Consider the following 19,975-nt stretch of genomic DNA (forward strand, 5'->3'; position numbering starts at 1 on the left):
TCACTAAAGTACGAGTTCTTATGAAAACCTGATTTTCTCCAAATCTGTGTATGAGCATGAGCATGAGCATGAGCATGATTGACCGCCCGCGGTTGCTACTCCGTTATTGCCAGATCAGCTGTAATTACACAGAGAACCAATGGGTGATGTTTGGGACTAACATTCATCCTCAATGTGTAAAAACTGGTGATCTTATCTTTATGTTAGGCAATACCAGCGCCGGCCGCATCCGAATGCAGGTCAAAGAAGGAGTGTGTATGGGAATATGTTGACGTGATACTCGCTTTATTGGAAGCCGAGAACACCTCTGCACTTCCACGAGAAATCACTGGGATGTTGGAAAAAAGGGTAGGGTTTGCAGCAGATTTCGTTTTGGTAAACGATGCGCTGAATTCGGGTACCGGGTTCATAGCAAATATCACGCCTACAAGTTCATAATAACCTCCGCGAAAATTATTACGCGATTCGAACTCGTTCTGTTTGATATACCACCGAAAAAAGGGCACGCGAGAATACCGGAACTGCGATTAAATTAATACAGACTAAAATATTCGAACATTCCCTCAACAAATCATCATGCAACTACCGAAGAGAGTCTCCCATTGGTGTATCTCAGCCGACTACACAATGTTACGAGAGCTACGAAAGTTCTATCCACGTTAACGTCTCGACACTTCTATTGTTTCCTCCAAAAGGTTATACCGAAAACTACATCGCGTTGATAATCTATCTGTAGAAAACACGAACTCATGGAAGGTATCGACGTGACATTCGGACATCTGTTTATGAAGTCCTTATACAACTACCGAAACGTATCTCCCATTGATTTATCTCAGCTGACTACACGATTTTACGAAAACTACTGGAGTTGAGTCCACGTTAACGTCTCGCCACTTCTATCGTTTCTTCGTGAAGGACCCTCTTTATACCGAAAATTATAACGATAGATATTCGGTAACCCGGAGATATGGCTTTCTGCTTAACAGGTCGACTAACGACAGAACCGAAGCATCATGCACGACCGCTCTATTCCTTTCTACCGATGTGGACGCGTATGGACGCGGCGTTTCACGTCGATTTTCTTTTGTTTGTCCACGCAAGAGTCGCCTTTCAAATACAAAAATTGGCGAAATTCCATGCATCCAAAGCCCTAATAATTTGAAAAATGCAGGTACACATATTTGCCAAAACGTAGTCTCAAATTTGCGAACAAAACGCCAAACCAGCCATAATTTTAAAATAATATTTAAAATGACTATTCAAAAGCTAGAAAAATCGAAAAATAGTTAGCATCGATTCTGGTTAGTAGCAAGACTTACATTTCAAACTCTCATAATCCATGTGCATGTTTACCAAAACAACTTTAGCTATTTTGTTTAGTCACTGTTAACAAATTATGACTCTACTTCTAACCGTGGTTTAGTTTCGACTCCATGAATTTTATCCCAAAATGGCTACTTCTAAATATTAAATGCACGCGAACACGAATAGACTGCTTGTTCACTATCCCATTGATCGAATCCTCCAGCATTTAAAGAAAAATATAATAAAATATAAAAGGAACGCTCTCACCTATGTCATCCGGATCAGATTGGGAATAAGTTTAGGCTGTTGCCTGTCCTTACTTTTTCTCACACAATATTTAACCGACACTGTGGTTGATTAGGCGGAAGTTTCACAACCGATCTCAACTTCTAACAAACACTTGAATTGAGCTGGCTCCTGGCTGCAGCTGAAATTGAGGCCGCACCAAAAAGCACCCTTGTCCAGCGCACTAAACTCGACACCATTACATAACATACACAATTTTCTTCCTCTTTCCTGGTGCTGATAGACCAGAATTGTCACAGTTAGTTGCTTATTAGTCACTTGAAGTCTGAATTCACAATTTCCGGGCTGATTTTTGCTCGACTAGCAACTTTACCTTTGATTTGATTCAGTTTACGATTACATTTATTAAACACTATCCGAGAACAATAAATTTAAGTATATTCAACGAGCAAATTGTGACACAGCGAAAAATTGCGTCCGTTCGCGTTCGTGGTTTACTTCGATCCTCTCCTGATTTTCTCCAAATCTGTGTATGCTAGAAAAAATCTTTCACCATATTTGGATTCAGAAGACGTTACTCTAAAAATATAGAGCTTGAAAATTGAAGAGCTAAGTTGAAACCTACCGTGGGAGACTGAGAAAATCAAGTTTCCATGTAAATACGTACTTTGGTGAATTTAAACTGGTTTTTTTTTCAAAATGTTTGCATGCTAAAATAAATATTTCATCGCGCATGGATTCAGGGGACCTTACCGCAAAAATGTAGAGCTTAAAATTTGAAGAACGGTTATGTTGTTTGAATTTTTATAAAAATACGTAGTTTTGTGATTTTGTACTTAAATAATTTGGAAACTACAAAATTAACTCTTACATGTCATATTTCATCCACCTGACATGATTTGATACATGGAGCAATTGATACGTATGAAAATTCCCAGTGTTTGCTCAATCTGTTTGAAAAATTTGAAAAAAACACAGACATATTTGCGTCTCACAAAAACGGGGAGGGGTCCAGAGGGGTGGCATCTTTACCAAAACTTAGAGCTACTATTCCCCTTGAATAAAATTCCAAGTTTTCCCAAATCGGCCGTACCAGTGCTGAGAACGAGCATTTTCAAAAAACAAGTTCCGTCCCGGGTCTTTACGGGTTAAGACTCTTCAGCGCTTTGTTTATTTTGTTGACAGTTTGAGATAAATCATCGAACTATTGTCAAGATTCAACTAGGCAATTTACCGCTTCGTATGTCCCTATTCATAGGTATGCTCGTACCCATAGGTGTATATCTGATGCGGCTTTGCCGCATAATCGAGGGCAAGGGACTGTGGCGGCCCCCTAGGCCGGCACTGCTCGCACAGCCCGAGCCGGCCGCCGACTCGCCGTCGGAAGCGGCGGCCACGTGCACTTAAACAACTGATCTGTTGGATTTCCTAGGTCTATTCCAAACATAGGGGTGATCCCCTAGTTTACGTCCGAACGAGCGGTAGCGAGTAAGGACAGCATTCACCCTGGACAATCGAGTTGGCCAAAGGCCAAGAGTGTGTTGCATCATATGTAGTTTTTACTGTAAACTTATTTAAATGCAGAAATTGAGCTATTGAATGTTCTCATAGACCGGAAGATAAAAATAGGGTCAGAATTCGTGGAACGGATCACTAAAGATCGCGATGTCTCATTTTTTTAAATAAATATCAGAAACTTCAAGAGTTTCGCCCGGGAAGTTGAATTTTCAATTTTTACTGAATTTGAGTAAGTTTTAAAGTTGTTATTGTCTTTGAAATTTGGGCCAACATGTTTTTAAATAAACATATCTTTAAGAATATTGCATCGATTTTAATGAAATTTTCACAGCAGATGCATCCTAAGTTGTAGTTTCTAAAAATATTTTTGTTTGGACAAAAAAATATTTTTTTAATAGTAACTATTTGAAACAATATGTTAAAAAACAATGTTCTGGGGCACTGAAAAATCTGAAAAAAATCCCAAATATTTTCGACCAAATTTCAAAACTGTCCTGGAAATTTCGAGTTGGTGATATTTTTTGTTCAAAAGATATGGGGTTTCAAATTGGTGCCGCCACGCATTTCCAAGCGAGAAACGCCCCTAAACCCACCTTTCTTCAGTTTTCGTATCAAAATATGCAGCATATTTACCAAAAGCAATAGTATGGGCGCTCTTAATCTGCTGGTGCGTTTTGTACGGTAGTCCTTTAACTAAATTTTGCATTGTTTTTTAGTAAAGTGTGTAGATAGACTTGCGAGTTGTTTGGGCCATAAAGTTTGTCTTCGTCGTTAAATCGGGTAACAGACTAAGCATATTTTGACCGTTCTGCGGCTTAAAATCATTTCCATCAAACTTAGTTTACAAACCTTGCAGAAGGAAAACATAAATTACAGTAGAACGTTTCTGTTGCGGTTTCCGGAAAAATAGTACATAGGCGTCGTACACAAATTACGTAACGCTAAAAATCTAGATTTCAGACCCCCTTCTCCCCCATGTAACGATAGGTAACGTTCGACATGACTCCCCCCATCTAAAATTACGTAATTACGTAGCGCTGATCAGGCTGCCCTCGCTCTGAATTTTGAATTTCGAGCAAACATCACAATTACGTAACTGTTTTTACTAACCCCCTCCCCCCTACGTAACAATGCGTTACGTAATTTGTGTACGACGTCATACACACTTAGATTTTATTGCCGAGAACTCAACAGCTGATAAACTCAGCGAAATGTTCTACAAGTTCTCGGCAGAATTTTTAAGAGCTTCGGCAAACGAAATGCAATACTTGCTGGTTTACGGTAAATCGATATATTTGCTAAATGTTCTTCGAAATATATTGCTGACATTCGTTAAAAACTTCGCCGAGCTCAATCAGCTGTTGGGAAGTTTGCCGAGATAATCTAAGTGTGTATGAAAAACATCCTCTGGCAAAATAATACATTCGGATAATGATACATTATTTTTCGGGGAAATGTAACATTCGGGGAATCGTTTTTCGGGGAAGTGTTACATTCGGGGAAATATTTTTTGGGGAAGTGTTACATTCAGGAAAAAATTTTTCGGGGGATTGGTACATTCGGTAAAAAATCTTTCGGGGAGATGATCTTCGGGGAATTGGTACTTTCGGGGAAATATCTTTCGGAAAAATGGGTTTCGGGATAATGGTCTTCGGGGAATTGATATACAATCGTTAGTAAGTGTTTAATTTTTCTTCAAAAGGGCAATTTGTTGTTTAATTTAATATCGGATATGAAGCTGATCGCATCTCTGAGCTATCTCCGACAGTGAGAATAAGGCAGCCTTCCGATAACATAGTGAAAAAAATCACAAGAAGGTTGTATGCAAAGCCACGACCGCAAGGTTGAAGTAGAATACTTTTACAAGAAAGATAACCTGGCTGTTTGCGTGTCAGTCATTTTTTCTAGTAAATAAACGTTGACCGTTCATTGGCAGTATTGTAATTTCTTTTTGTCTGATATTTTGAATGAAGTTCATTGGATATTTTTAAATTTTGTGCAAATGAGAAGTTGAAGTGCTGCCGAATTGTAATATGCACATTTAATACGACATCATTAAACGGGAACGGAACAAAGGCTACGGTTATGCAGAACGCGAATGCCGGCGCGATGCGATTCACCTTACCGTGGTGAAATGTACAGCTCTTTTTAAGGCGAAGTAGAGCTATACATTTCAACAGATTTCGTCTTGCCGAATCGCATCGCGCCGTTATTTGCGTTCTGCGTGAACGTAGCCAAAAACTAAGCGACGCAAACACGTAATAATAGTCAGAGTATGCATGTAGATGAAGATAATTAACTTTGGATTATAGCGCAAAACGAGAAAATAATAACTCTTCAAATAATCATTTGTGTTCTTCAAATTTCAGTTGTTCAATTTAATATCCGATGAAATGTTTGTTTATTATCTGATGAAGCTCTTATATAGGCCAAATGATGCATTCCCAATTTACTAGGTCCATAACTCTGCCGATCATGCTTGCGAAGGCGCGGTATAACGACCAATCAGAGGTCGAATTTTGTGTTTTGACAAGGCTTAAGAGTTTTCAATAGTACAATAGTTCGAATGATAAAATTGCAATTTCATGCATTTGGTAGGAATCTTAGAAGATTTTCTAATCGATTGCTGCAAAAACGAAGGAAATCCATCGAAAACTAACCGATTTATTAGCATTTGAAATTTTTCTCACTTTTTTCAGTGTTAGATTTTCATTTTACATCCCTATGTAGCCGAACTTCCTGAGAGAAGTATTCTAATTCAAAATTAAATCTTCATTAATTCATTTGTTGTCCTTATAAGGACAATTGTTCAATTTATCATAGGATGTAGTGTTTATCTTACATCTCTGTGTTACCTTGATAGTGAGGACTAAGGCGCACGGTCAACACAATGAGAAAGGTGTTTTCACATTGAAAACTAGACACGGCTTTACTGGAGGAAGTGTTGGCAAATGCATCTACCGCTAATACCACTGCTATCATACGAAAGCGCGTCGTTTCATGTGGGGAATATCAACAACGAAAAATGACGCGCGTCTGAACATAACCCGAACTGTTTCGCCGTGCTGCTCCCATTTACCTTTACATCGGCCTCAGGGAAGTACCGGCTGCATCTGCATCTACCGCTGAGGCTGTCACCATACTGCTATTGGTACCAAAAGCTATTAACTCTTCAAATAAGTGTGTTATTTGTTCTCAAAAGAACAATTGTTCAATTCAAAATCGGATTTACGCAATCGCATCTCTGTAATATTACCGACAATAATATTCTTCTGAACAAACTGATACAACTTTACCATTAGGCCTCTGCCATAATAGATGCGAAAAGCGACTCGAACCGATTCGCTCAGCTGTAGGTTAATGTACAGCCATCAGTAGAGCTGTACATCAACCTACGGCCGAGCGAATCGGTTCGCGCCGCTTTTCGCGTCTACTATGGTAGAGGCCTTAGAGAAAGTTGCTGGCTGATGTATTCACTTTATGCAAGCCTGCTGCTGATGCTTCCCGCTACCACACTGAAACAGCATTTTAGTGAAGGGAGTGTCGTTGCATCAGCTGACCCTGCTACTATCGATGCTGATATACCCGCTGCAACAGCTACGCTATGCATAGCCATGCCACAGTTGTGGCCGCTATACGCTGGCCCAACTGCTGAGCACCTGCAACGCTATCCGTAGCCATGCCACAGTTGTGGTCGCCATCTGCTGGCCCTGCTGCTATCGATGGTGAGATCCGCTGAAACTGCTACGCTTATTCGCAGCCATGCCACAGTTGTGGCCGCTATCCGCTATCGATGGTACCCACTGCTCGCTCCCGCTGCTGCTAAGGGAGGACTGCTGTCGTCGCTGTTCAGAACTACTATGAGCGGCTTCGACTAAAACAGGCTCTTATATAGGGATGAAAATAGGAATGAATTATTTTACGTACGTGGTGGAATGATATAATTTGAAAAATATGTGTGACTTCATTCTGGTTCAGAGCGATTATTTGTTAAGCTCCACCCCTTTTTTCAGTTTCTAAAGTTTTTCCTCAGTTTCGTAGCACGGATGCATAAAAATGATTTCTTGTGAACATTCTGTCGAGCCGGACCGATAGCACTCTCATTGAAGCAACAAAACAACATGTTTTGTGTCGTGTTGTGCAGCTTGGTTGAAGAAAATGTTCCCGTCCCCATGTCGCATGTAAGCAGATTATTGCGTTCAGTAGACAGTAGATAGTGTATCCAGCGAATAAACACCGATGGTGCTCTCACACACGCAACGGTTTTAACCCGTATCTTATTGCGGTTTGTAACATCAAGCGATTTCGTTTGCTCGCTGTTGCGTGTTGCATCATGTGACAACTTGGCAGCTGGGAGACGACGAAATTCTGTTTACGCTGATTGATTGAATCGTCTTCGGTTATGCTGATCGCAGCCTTTGCGCTTCCCCTACAGTGGGGAGTTTACTAAATAAAGTAAAAATTAGACAACCACAACAGAATTTGATTGCATCCCGCACAGAATGTCTGCTTGTGTTGATGCCAGAAAATTATTAACCTTCAATTATTTTTTTATTTGCCTTGAAAAAAGCATGTTGCGGTTCAAAATCGGTTGCTAATTACAACCTTTGAGCTGCCCTAACATTGGGGGAATTAAGATACACGGACAACATGCACTGTGGAAGCTATTTCACATTCAGTAAATTAGACGGGTGCGACAAATTTAAATTGTTAGGATGCAACACAGAATGCTTGCTTGCGTTGACAAAAATTATTAACTTTCAATGACTTGTTTATTTGCCTTCAAAAGGGCATTTTGATCTCCAAAATTGGATTTGCTGATGGCAATCTTCATGCTGCCCCAACACGGGGGGAATAATGGCTGTCTTGCGACACACGCTGAGAAAAACCGCGCTGCTCCTGAGACGTGGTGACCAACCACAGGGCTAGTGCTGCTGCTAAGGAAGGACGACTTGTCGCTGTCTAGAACTATTATGAGCGGCTCCGGCAGAAACAGGCTCTTATATAGGGATGAAAATAGGAACGAATTATTTTTCGTAGGTGGTAGAATGACATAACTTGAAAAATATGTGTGACTTCATTCCGGCTCAGAGCGATCATTTGATAAGCTCCACCTCTTTTTTCAGTTTCTGAGTTTTTCCTCAGTTCCGTAGCACGGATGCACAAAAATGATTTCTTGTCGAGCCGGACCGATAGCACTCTCATTGAAGCAACAAAATAACATGTTTTGTGTCGTGTTGCGCAGCTTCGTTGAAGAAAATGTTCCTGTCCCCGTGTCGCATGTAAGCAGATTATTGCGTTCAGTAGACAGTAGATAGTGTATCCAGCGAATAAACACCGATGGTGCTCTCACACACGCAACGGTTTTAACCCGTATTTTATTGCGGTTTGTAACATCAAGCGATTTCGTTTGCTCGCTGTTGCGTGTTGCATCATGTGACAACTTGGCAGCTGGGAGACGACGAAATTCTGTTTACGCTGATTGATTGAATTGTCTTCATATAAGCTCTGCATCGAAGTCGAACTAACTGCTTTTGTGAATGCGTTCTAACAGGGCGGTTTATTATTCAATGTCGGTTATGCTGATCGCAGCGTTTGCGCTGCCCCTGCAGTGGGGAGTTTACTAAATAAAGTAAAAATTAGACAACTACAACAGAATTTGATTGCATCCCGCACAGAATGTCTGCTTGTGTTGATGCCAGAAAATTATTAACCTTCAATTATTTTTTTAAAAGCATTTTGCTGTTCAAAATCGGTTGCTAATTACAACCTTTGAGCTGCCCTAACATTGGGGGAATTAAGACACACGGACAACATGCACTGTGAAAGCTATTTCACATTCAGTAAATTAGACGGGTGCGACAAATTTAAATTGCTAGGATGCAACACAGAATACTTGCTTGCGTTGACAAAAATTATTAACTTTCAATGACTTGTTTATTTGCCTTCAAAAGGGCATTTTGATTTCCAAAATTGGATTTCCTGATGGCAATCTTCAGGCTGCCCCAACATGGGGGGAATAATGGCAGTCTGGCGATCCACGCTGAGAAAAACCGCGCTGCTCCTGAGACGTGGTGACCAACCACAGGGCTAGTGCTGCTGCTAAGGAAGGACGACTGCTGTTGTCGCTGTCTGGAACTATTATGAGCGGCTCCGGCTGAAACAGGCTCTTATATAGGCCAAATAGCATGTTTTCAATTGCAAGGTATATGATCCTGTCGACCGTGCTTGGAAAGCAAGCATATAACGACCAATCAGAGGTCGAATTTTTCGTTTTGACAAGGCTTGACTATTTTCAATATTACAATAGTGTGAATAATAAAATTACAATTATCTTATTTTGGGAAGAATCTTAGAAGATTTTCCAATCTATTGCTGCAAGAACGAAGGAAATCCATCGAATACTAACCGATTTATTAGCATTTGAAATTGGACATATTTTTCACTTTTTTCGGTTTCAGATTTTCATTTCACATCCCTATGTAGCCGAACTTCCTGAGAGAAGTATTCTACTTCAAAACTGTTTTCACACTGAAAATTTAACGGCTGATGTACCTACTACTGATGCTACCCGCTACCGCACAAAGACAGCCTCTAGTAAAAGGAAAAGCCGCTGCTACAGCTGGCCCTGTCACTACGGCTGCCGCTGCCTGCACCTACCGCAGCTGGCGTTGCCACTATCGCTGCTGATACCCACTGCAGCCACCACTGTTGATATCCGCTGCCATTGCTGCTGCTGCTAAGTGTGGACAGCCCTAGTTGCTATCCAGTACTAATATGACTGGTGTGGGCACAAGCAGGCTCTTATATAGGCCAATTAGCCCGGTATACTAGATATATAATCCTGTCGACCGTGCTAGAAATAGCAAGCCCTAAGCGATCGAATTCTGTGTTTTAAGGGGTAATATCTTCCAAAAAAATGTATTTTTTTATTGGCCTTAATCATGCTGAAACTATCCAAGAATCAAAATCTACATCGCCCAAGTACAGATCTATACTCAAAGTTCGTTTAAATCAATTTTTACTGAACAACTTTTATGCTCCAAAATAACATTTTTCGTTTATTTTGGCGATGCTCGTTTTTATTTTTAATTTCGAGGCTTTGTAAACGAGTAGAAGTTACCTATGATCGATATCGTCTTTCAAATTTGAAGTAAAGAGGTCGCTGCATCAATTCGACCGTTACAGAGTCTCTACAGCACGTGTTTACTCACAATTTTCATTTGTTTAGTCAATCAGCCGTTCTCGTTGTGTACGTTCTACGTTTGACTTTTTTTATACTTTTTAACAGTGAGTTATACTCAAAAGTACTTAAATATGAGTGACAAGTTTGAATTTTGCGTGGGCTCGAACGCCAACCACGTCAAAGTCACTGAGCATCGCATGTCTGATACCGCGAAAGAGGGTAGGCGCAGCCTTAGATCAGATGAACAGGATAGCACAGGGATAGCTGACTGAAGGTTAAAAAATTATTAAGGGGCTTTATTATTGCGATTCTTAAGATTTATAGCGTTTTGAAACTTTAAACGCGTTTTTCTCAAAACCATGTTTTCAAAATCGGCGAGCAGTAGAACTGAAAAAGTTTACATCCGATTGACTTGAAATTTTCACTGTAGCTTCTTCATTAGATTATCTAGTGAAGTACACATGATTTTAGCGATTGATTAACAACAACTAAAGTTATAAACAATCAAAGTCGATTTTTTTTTGTCGAAACAGAACTTTTTTTTTCAAACCGTTGCCATTTTGCGAAGAAAATTCTAAAAATATAATTATGTGTTCTTCACTAGCGACACTTATGTAGATAAAGGAAATTTTTTTGTTTTGGTTATAGGTGGAGTAGGGCACGACCTCTACTGCTCGCTGCGGAACAACTTTAAAAAAAGCGGTTCACGGGAATTGCTGCACAGTCGCCATTTTGTAACAAAGATAGCAATAAAAATATTTTTTCTATTCTGCAAGAGTTGCTCAATCCACTGCTATATTATTCATATACCTTACATCTCGAATGTCCTGTTTTTTGAGCCTTGTTTTTTCGAGCATTTGGTAGATATAACCCCTTAAGGCGTCGTACTCAAATTACGTAACGCATGAAGGGGGGGGGGAAGGGGGGTTGAGTCTGCGTTACTTATTGTTACATAGGGGGGAGGGGGGGTAGTTGCGACCGTTACGTAACTCTTATGTTTGCTCAAAATTGCACATTTGGAGGGGGTGGGGTAGGTTGTCCAGTGTTACGTAGTTTTAGGGGGGGGGAGTAATTTCGGACGTTACTTATAGTTACATAGGGGGGGGGGGGAAGGGGGTCTAAAATCTAGGATTTTGGCGTTACGTAATTTGTGTACGACGCCTAACAAGGCTTAACAATTTTTAATACACCCAGAGAGAATAACTATTGAGTTCCATAAGAACCTCTTATAATTTAGCGCCACAAGGATCCCTTAACCTGGGGTACGCGTACCCCTGGGGGTACTCGAAAGCCTTCAGGGGGTACGCGAAAGAAAAATCAGTAATGGCGGACAAAGCAATTTTTTTATAATACTTCATTTGTTGGCCAATCTTGCTCTTAAAAACATGATTGTAGCAATCAATCAAACCATAGTTTAATTTGAAACCAGAACTAGACTACCATTAAATGATCTACCACTACTCTCTCCCACTCTGCGATAACATTCCAAGCCAGGGGGTACAACCGATATGAAAAATATCGCCAAGGGGTACGCGGACAAAAAAAGGTTGAGAACCGCTGGCTTATAGAAATCATAAGTTTGGCTTATGAATTGGAGGGGAAATTCTATTCTCGACTACTAACGATTTTCATAAGTCACACTTATAAAATTTAATGGTCGTATGTATGCATGTTATAAGAACAGACATATCAAAATCATAGCTTTTCAATATGAATTTCATGAGGAAATTGCTATGAATATCATCAGTTTAATGTTATAAAGCTCATAATTGCTGCCATGAAACTTTTAATACTAGGGTATGTTAACATGTTTTATAAAAAAAGAAACTTTTTTACACTAGTTCTTACTTATTTTTCTTTTGTTTGTATTTTTGAGGTTTTCAGCCATAAGTGTCTAATGAAATTGAAATTATGCATGATCATAAGATGTAACTTATGAAATTCTTAAGTGTTTTTCTCTCAGTGTAGTATAGCTCGAAAATCAAATTACGATTTTCTGCTTTTGGGTGGTGATTTTCCAATCGATTGCTGTAAGAACGAAGGAAATCAATAAACTTATTAGCATTTGAAATAATATTTTTCACTTTCTCTGTTTTTAGGTTCTCATTTCACATTATGAAGCCGAACTTCCTGAGAGGCGTACTTTTACGTCCGAAAATCCGTTTTAGTGCTAATAAACTGCTGAAAAAAGAACCGCATCTCGCTTAATTCTTTTCCTAATTGTTTTTCTAGTTTTCCCTGATATTCTTTAATTTCTTGAATTTTCAGAAATATGTAGAAACTGAAGTAAAAGACATGAACGCAGGGTGTCGAGAACATGGAAAATCTGGAAAATCAGGGAATGTCATGGAATTCGTTTTTCGCTAAGAGAATTCAGGGAATATCAGGGAAAAATGAAAAAAAAAAACAGGGAAAATTTTTTAACCGATGCAAAATCTAGCACTTCTTTCATTACACTTATCTCCGTATGTCGCCAAACTGAAGTTAGTAGTAGTCTCACATTGGAAAAGTAAAATATATGTAGTTTAAATAGGGCAATACTGGAGATGTTTTTTTTTTCATTTAGTCCAGTACCTATATATTTTGCGTTACCTGTAGGTGATACAGATTGGTTATTCAGACCCTCAGGTAGTTGCTTTCCAACAATTTACTGTCTGTTGCTGGTCGATATTTGCATGCATGCTGACGATCGTTTATGTAAATGACATGTAAAGCAAACTTATAATTAAATCTTTCGGATCCGATTTGTTGTTCCCAGCACAGTCGTATCCAGGCATGAGTTATGATGAGTTTCAAGTCCTGTCATGGTACCACAGCCTAACTTTAGCTGTGGTTTACGCTAGTGATGTAGCTTGTCATGTTATTCATTGAACTGAATAATTGCTGGTTAAGTACATACAAGTTAATAAAGATTATAGATAATTACAAAGGGGGTCACTTCGTGATTGTTTTTCGTTAATGTTACTTCATGCTGAGGACTTTTACTTTGCTTTTGGTAAAGTTGTACTGTCTTCCACTTGACGATAACAAAACCAGTCAGCTTGACGCCAACCTAATCGCAATCATCGATCGCTGATCGATGGTACGAGGGGAAAGAATTTCGGCCATTAATTCACTCGCATATGCCACCATACGGCTTCCTGGGCGTAAAGTTATGTGCATATATCAATTTTCCCGGTTCCCTACATGCAACAGCCAACCGTTTCGGTGGTTGATAATATTATTTGTTAAATTTTCAGCTCGCAATGCTGCCATTAATTAAGTGATATCAGACGAGCCCTTTCGGAAGCCGAAACTCGCTGCGTGATCGCCTCGAAGGGAACCGGACCGAGCAGAGCAGCAACGGGAGGTAGTCTAAACAAACAAATCGGATCATTATAATATCTCATTTAACGGTCAGGAGTGCAGTCGCAATGGGGATTGAGATTTGTTTATGTTTTATGATATTCATATATTTGGACGGCTTTGTTTTCTTTTCCCAGTGCTGTTCCCTGCCGTGTGTAGCGTGAAAGTTTATCGCGCCGCCAGCGCGTGTAAAACGACGAACGGTTATTCGACGACAATGTAAGGCCATATCGGCGCTTCACATCGGAAGCGACTCGTGGTACCTATCGGACAGGAATGACATCTTTGATCTTTTGCCGCTTCATGATGCTGGCTTGTCATGTACTGTTATAAAGGCGGTTACGGGAGCTATATAGAAAAATTATAATGACCTACAAATTATTTCAAACGTAATTCACTACGATTCATTCGATATACTAGTATGTTTGAAGGTTTTTTAATTGCTGGTTTATAAAATAATCCAATCTCTGTTAGGTTCGAGCATACACTGAGAATAAATCCTAATCAGTACATTTATTCCACTAAAAAAAAACAAAAAAACAGAAAACAGTTCAGTCTCAGATGGAATTGCTGGATCTTTCCGCAATATTTTGGCCACTGTCCTTGTATGTGAGGCCTATACAAGAAGTGTAAAGTTTACGGCGTTTTCGACTCATCCCAACTGGTCGTCGTAGGTTCGAGTCTCGGCTTGGGAGAAGAATGTTTAATGTCAGTAGGATCGTAGCGCTAGCCCCGCACTTGTCCTGTACACTTAACAGTTGGCTGCGAAGTCTGTGTACAATAAACAGAAAGTCGAGTTCCGAATCGGAATGTAGCACCAAGGCTTTGATTTGCTTCTAGACCGGACATGATAATTTCACGATATGCTGGACACTAGTTCATTTTTTCTGATGAGAAATTATTTGTCCTGGGACAGCCACACAATGCACAAAATGATCGATTGTGGGTAGTATAAAGAGAGAATATTTCGAAGCTTCAAAGAAGTGTTCCTTGATTCCAGACTGTAGCTTCACTGATGGTTTGATGAACAGTTTGCAAGCGGGGTAAGCTTCCACTGGTTTTTATCGACGAATACGTCAAAGTCAATGTGGTTGATTATAAAACGGAAGTTTTAAAGGAATTTGTTGCCCCAAGTCTTCGAAAACTCTTCGGAGATGAACGCTATGTATTTCAACAAGACAGTCCACCAGTGCATACCACGAACATGGTTCAAGGCTGGTGTAGAGACAATTCGACAAATTTTCTGGATAAAAGTCTCGTCCCAGATCTTGAAAACAAGCTCCATGGGTCCTAGTGCTCACTTTATGTTCGCTTTGTCTGGCCAGCATGTACGACTCTAAAAAAAAAGTCCAAAGAAATAAGCTCTGGGGAGCTGAGAGGCAACAACGTCTTACCGAGAAAATCAGTCAAATTCAATTGGTGGTTGACGCGTTCTATCTTTTCAAAAAGAGGAGATACAAACGACAAAGTTGCTAGCAAATTTTCTGCCACAACTTTGTCGGAGACACTGGCTGTCTATCTCACTGCCCTAAGCAAATAAATTCGTATCATTTCTAGACGAACTAGACACATCGTCCATTAAAAAAAAATTTCGCGTGAACCCAACGGCCTTCCATCTCAAGGAAGCCGTTGGTGCCGCACACTGTTTCCAAAGCTGCAAAAACGTAATCGAAATTATTTTGACCCAATAAATTGATTTTAGAGGCGTAGTGCCTTCATCAAAGTTGATCCATTAATTATTCTCCATTTTAAAGAAGTTGCAAATTTGTGATTATTCGACCTGAAAAAGAGAAACAAATTATACGTTTTAATTTTTGCACATAAAGATTCACTTTGTTCGGCAGAATTGAAGCACATTTTTAAAGTAACAACTTCGTCAAAGACACCATGCTTCTATTCACCTATTCAAATGGACTTTTTTAAAGTTTTCTAAGGGCTGCCACTAAAAATATTTTTCTTCAATATAATATTTGATAGTGATTTTCTACAACTTTTCAATATTCTACAATGTTGTTTGCTATAACGAAACAAGCCATTTCCTTTATTTCTTTGTTTAGTGATGATTTTTATTAAAACAATGCACTAATTTACTAACGGATATCTACAAAATCTGCAAATATCTGCAGACAAAACCATTTCCATATTTAAATATAAGTATAACACCATTCAATCCAGATAAAGGCATATGTTTCTCGCTGTCTCTCTGTGTAAATATCTGTAAGTAAATAAGTGCAGTATTTTAATAAAAATCTTCAACAACTAAATAAATATAAAAGATAAAAATTAGCTTTGGGGCCGTTCAATAATAACGTAAGCATATTTTTCCACTTTTTATAACATCTGTAAACTTGTGTTTTTTAATATATCAAACAACATTGTAGAACATTGAACAATTTGGAAAAATCACCATAAAAAGTTATTTTGGAAAAATGATTTTGGGGGCATTATGGAGAAAACTCCACAAAAGCTCATTTAAATTGGCAGATAGAAGTATGGTGTCTTCAACAAAGTTGTTTCTTATAAAATATGCTACAACCTTACTCAGCAAAGTGTATTTTCATATGTAAAAATGAGAAACAGAAAATTCGTTTCTAAGTTTTAGGTAGAATAATCTAAAAAATTCCGACTAAAATGGAGAATAAATAATAAAGAAACATTGACATTATGGCTCCAAATTCAAGTTTTGCCTTTCTCCTAGAAAGGTATAGCAATCACTTGCAAAACCGAAAGTATAGAAGTGCTCCTAAGCTGAGCATTTTCTGTATGTGTGTGTGTGTGTGTGTGTGTATGTGCAGATTTTTATTCTCACTCAATTTTCTCATAGATAGCTAGACCAATTTTCATGAAATTAATTGCAAATGAAAGGTCTTGTTGTCCCATAAGACCCCATTAAATTTTATTGTGATCGGATTTATAGTTTAGAGGTTATGTATCAAAATGTAAAAATCATGAAACATTATCTCGAAAACTACACAACCGATTTGAACAAAATTAATTTCAAATGAACGGGCTACCTGAAGTCCCATCAACTTTTGAATTTTATGAAGATTGAACTTGTGGTTCAAAAGTTATGAAAAGAAACGTGTTCTGAAGACTGTTTAATCTCACCCATGTTTCTCAAAGATGGCTGGACCGATTTTAATAAAATCAGTGTCATAAGGAAGGTCTAGTTGCCCCAAGGCCCTATTGATTTGTTTTGCAATGAGACTATTACTTTGCCTGTTATGTTTTAAAATGTGAAATCCAGCTATGAAAACGAACATATTCCGTCGACTACTTGGACTCACTCACTTTTCTCAGAGATGGCTGACCTGATTTCAACAAAATTAGTGTCAATTATTAAGTCTAGCTGCCTCATAACACCCAATTGAATTTTACTGTAATCGAACTGTAATTTCGTCTGTATTGTATCGGAATGTGAAAATCACGAAACTTCATTATCTCAGAAACTACACAACCGATTTGATCAATATTATTATCACATGATCGGGCTAGTTAAGGGTTAACTGATGAATTATGATTGAACACGTGGTTTCAAAGTTTGGCTGCCCTATACGTTCCCATTTTATTTCATTATAATCGAACTTAAGCAACCGTTATGTATTAAATTGTTAATAAAACAACGAAAGTCTATTATCTCAAAGATTACATGACTTATTTTAACATAACTAGTGTCATACGAACGAGTCATCTCTCGAACTTACAAATAACAAACTTCATAACAATTTGATATGTGGCTCAAAAGTTATGGAAAGAAAAGAAATTCAAAGACTATTTAAAATTATACCTGCTTAGATCGATATATGTGGTCTCAACATAATTTAAATGTACTACTTGAACGTTCCAAATTCATTGATTCCTTGCGATGTGTTCAAAGTCTGCAAATGCACGACGAATCGGCCATAGGATATGATCAAAGTCAAATAACAAATCGTTTGAAATGATTGATTTCATCGAAATGACAATATCCTCGAGTTTTGCTTCTGTACATCGCTTTAATTCTGAATATATATTTATATTGGGTAGTAACGGTCATTTTCAGCAAACTTTCTGGCATCAATCTGACACCGAAAATACCCATATTGGGAGATATTTAGTTAATTTGGTTGTTTTCCACAAACTAAAAGTGGTCGTCTTTAAATTCAAAATGGAGTCCAGGGTCACTGTTTGGTTTCTATGCATCATATGCATGGTTCGACGCCCCTCCCTCTTCTGGAAGCACATATTCCTGGGAAACAGCCGAAAATGATCGAATAACACCCAATACCGGAAGTCGCCATCTTAGAATTCAAAATGGTATCTGTGGTCGATTTTAGCTCCCGTGTATCATTTTAGATCCGAATATTGTTATATTGGGTGCAAATCGGCCACTGGCTGTTTTCCAGAAACCGGATGTTGCCACCTTACAATCCAAAATGTTGCCTGAGGTCGATTATGGAACATATTTGTTACCTCTAAAAACATTCACCTGCCAAATTTGGTTCCATTTAGTTGGTTAGCTTTCGAGATGTGCAGAAATTTGTGTTTCATTTGTATCGAACCCCTCCCTTTCAGAAAAGGGAGGGGTGTCGAACCATTATGGACATATTCGTTACCCCTAAAAACATTCACATGCTAAATGTGGTTCCATTTACTCGGTTAGTTCTCGAGATGTGCAGAAATTAGTGTTTCGTTTGTATGGCACCCCTCCCTTCCAAAAGAAGGATGGGTGTCAAAACATTATGGACATATTTTTTACCACTAAAAACATTTACCTGCCAAATTTGGTTCATTTGTATCGAACCCCTCCCTTTCAGAAAAAAAGGTTGGTTCAGAAAAAAAATTTGGTTCCATTTAATTGATTAGTTCTCGAGATGTGCAGAAATTTGTGTTTCATTTGTATGGAACCCTTCCTTTTCAGCAAATGGAGGGGCGTTCAACTATTATGGACATGTTTGTTAACTCTTAAAACATCCTCATGCCAAATTCGGTTTCATTTGCATGGTTTGTTCTTGAGTTGTGCTGAAATTTATGTTTCATTTGTATGGGACCCCTCCCTTCCAGAAGACGGAGGGGTCTCAAACTAACATAGGAACCTTTATCGGCACCAACAACCCCTACATACAAATTTTCACGTCGATCGGCTCTGTAGTTTTCGAGTCTATATGGATCAGACAGACAAACAGACAGACCGGACTGCATTTTTATATGTATAGATTACAACATCAATATTTTATCACCTAAAGAGTGAATATACATTTATTGGATTGAAGCGTTCATTTAAATCTATTTTTACAAATAAAAGTTAGGATGAGAAAGGCTGGGTCGGACCGCTAGGTGGATTAATTTAGGTTTTTTGATTAAAAAGTAATTAGTGTAAATCAGTGTATTATTTTATTACCAATCAAAAAAGCAAAGCCTTGGTGCTACATTCCGTATCGGAATTCGACCTTCTGTTTTACTATACACAGACTTCGCAGCCGACTGTTAAGTGTACAGGACAATTGCGGGGCTAGCGCTACGATCCTACTGACACTAACAGTCTCTCCCGACCCGGGACTCGAACATACGACGACTGGCTTGTTAGGCCAGCATCGTACCTCGAAACCAGCTGGGAGATTTATTACAAATCGTCAGTATCAAAAGAAATATGTGAGATAAAAATGAACTTTCTTCGAAGGAATTGTTGGTTTCTTTATAGCAAACATTATTGTAGAACATTGAAAAATTGAAAAAAATCACTATAAATGTTTTTTTTGAAGTAGAATACTTCTCTTAGGAAGTTCGGCTACATAGGGATGTGAAATGAAAATCTAAAACCGAAATAGTGAAAAATATGTCCAATTTCAAATGCTAATAAATCGGTTAGTATTCGATGGATTTCCTTCGTTCTTGCAGCAATAGATTGGAAAATCGTCTAAGATTCTTCCCAAAAGTATATAATTGTAATTTTATTATTCACACTATTGTAATATTGAAAATAGTCAAGCCTTGTCAAAAAGAAAAATTCGACCTCTGATTGGTCGTTATATGATTGTTTCCCAAGCACGGTTGACAGAATCATATACCTTGCAATTAAAAACATGCTATTTGGCCTATATAAGAGCCTGTTTCAGCCGAAGCCGCTCATAATAGTTCTAGACAGCGACAACAGCAGTCGTCCTCCCTTAGCAGCAGCGCTAGCAGTGCAGTGGATACCAGCGATGGCGGAAAGCGGCCACAGCTGTGGCGTAGCAATGAATAGCACACTAGTTGCAACGGATTCCAGCAACGATAACAGCTGGGCCAGCTGATGCAGGGACAGTGGATACCAATGGCAGCGTATAGCGGCCACAACTGTGGCATGGCTATGGATAGCACACTAGTTGCAGCGGATATCAGCATCGATAGCGGCTG

At 38.8% G+C, this 19,975-nt stretch overlaps 1 protein-coding gene across 2 annotated transcripts in view; it reads left to right on the forward strand.

Moving 5' to 3' along the window:
• LOC129733212 (coiled-coil domain-containing protein 174) overlaps positions 1-19,975 on the forward strand; it is a 111,311-nt gene that overhangs the window by 40,068 nt on the left and 51,268 nt on the right. The window contains exon 5 of one of the 2 annotated variants that reach the window (XM_055694876.1): positions 12,355-12,374. The exons of the other annotated variant lie outside the window; for it this stretch is intronic. The gene's annotated coding sequence lies outside the window, so the exon portion shown is untranslated. Of the gene's footprint in view, positions 1-12,354; positions 12,375-19,975 lie in introns of those variants that run through there. 2 annotated transcript variants of the gene reach the window in all.

This window comes from Wyeomyia smithii, chromosome 3 (assembly GCF_029784165.1).
Source record: "Wyeomyia smithii strain HCP4-BCI-WySm-NY-G18 chromosome 3, ASM2978416v1, whole genome shotgun sequence".
Taxonomy (NCBI): domain Eukaryota; kingdom Metazoa; phylum Arthropoda; class Insecta; order Diptera; family Culicidae; genus Wyeomyia; species Wyeomyia smithii.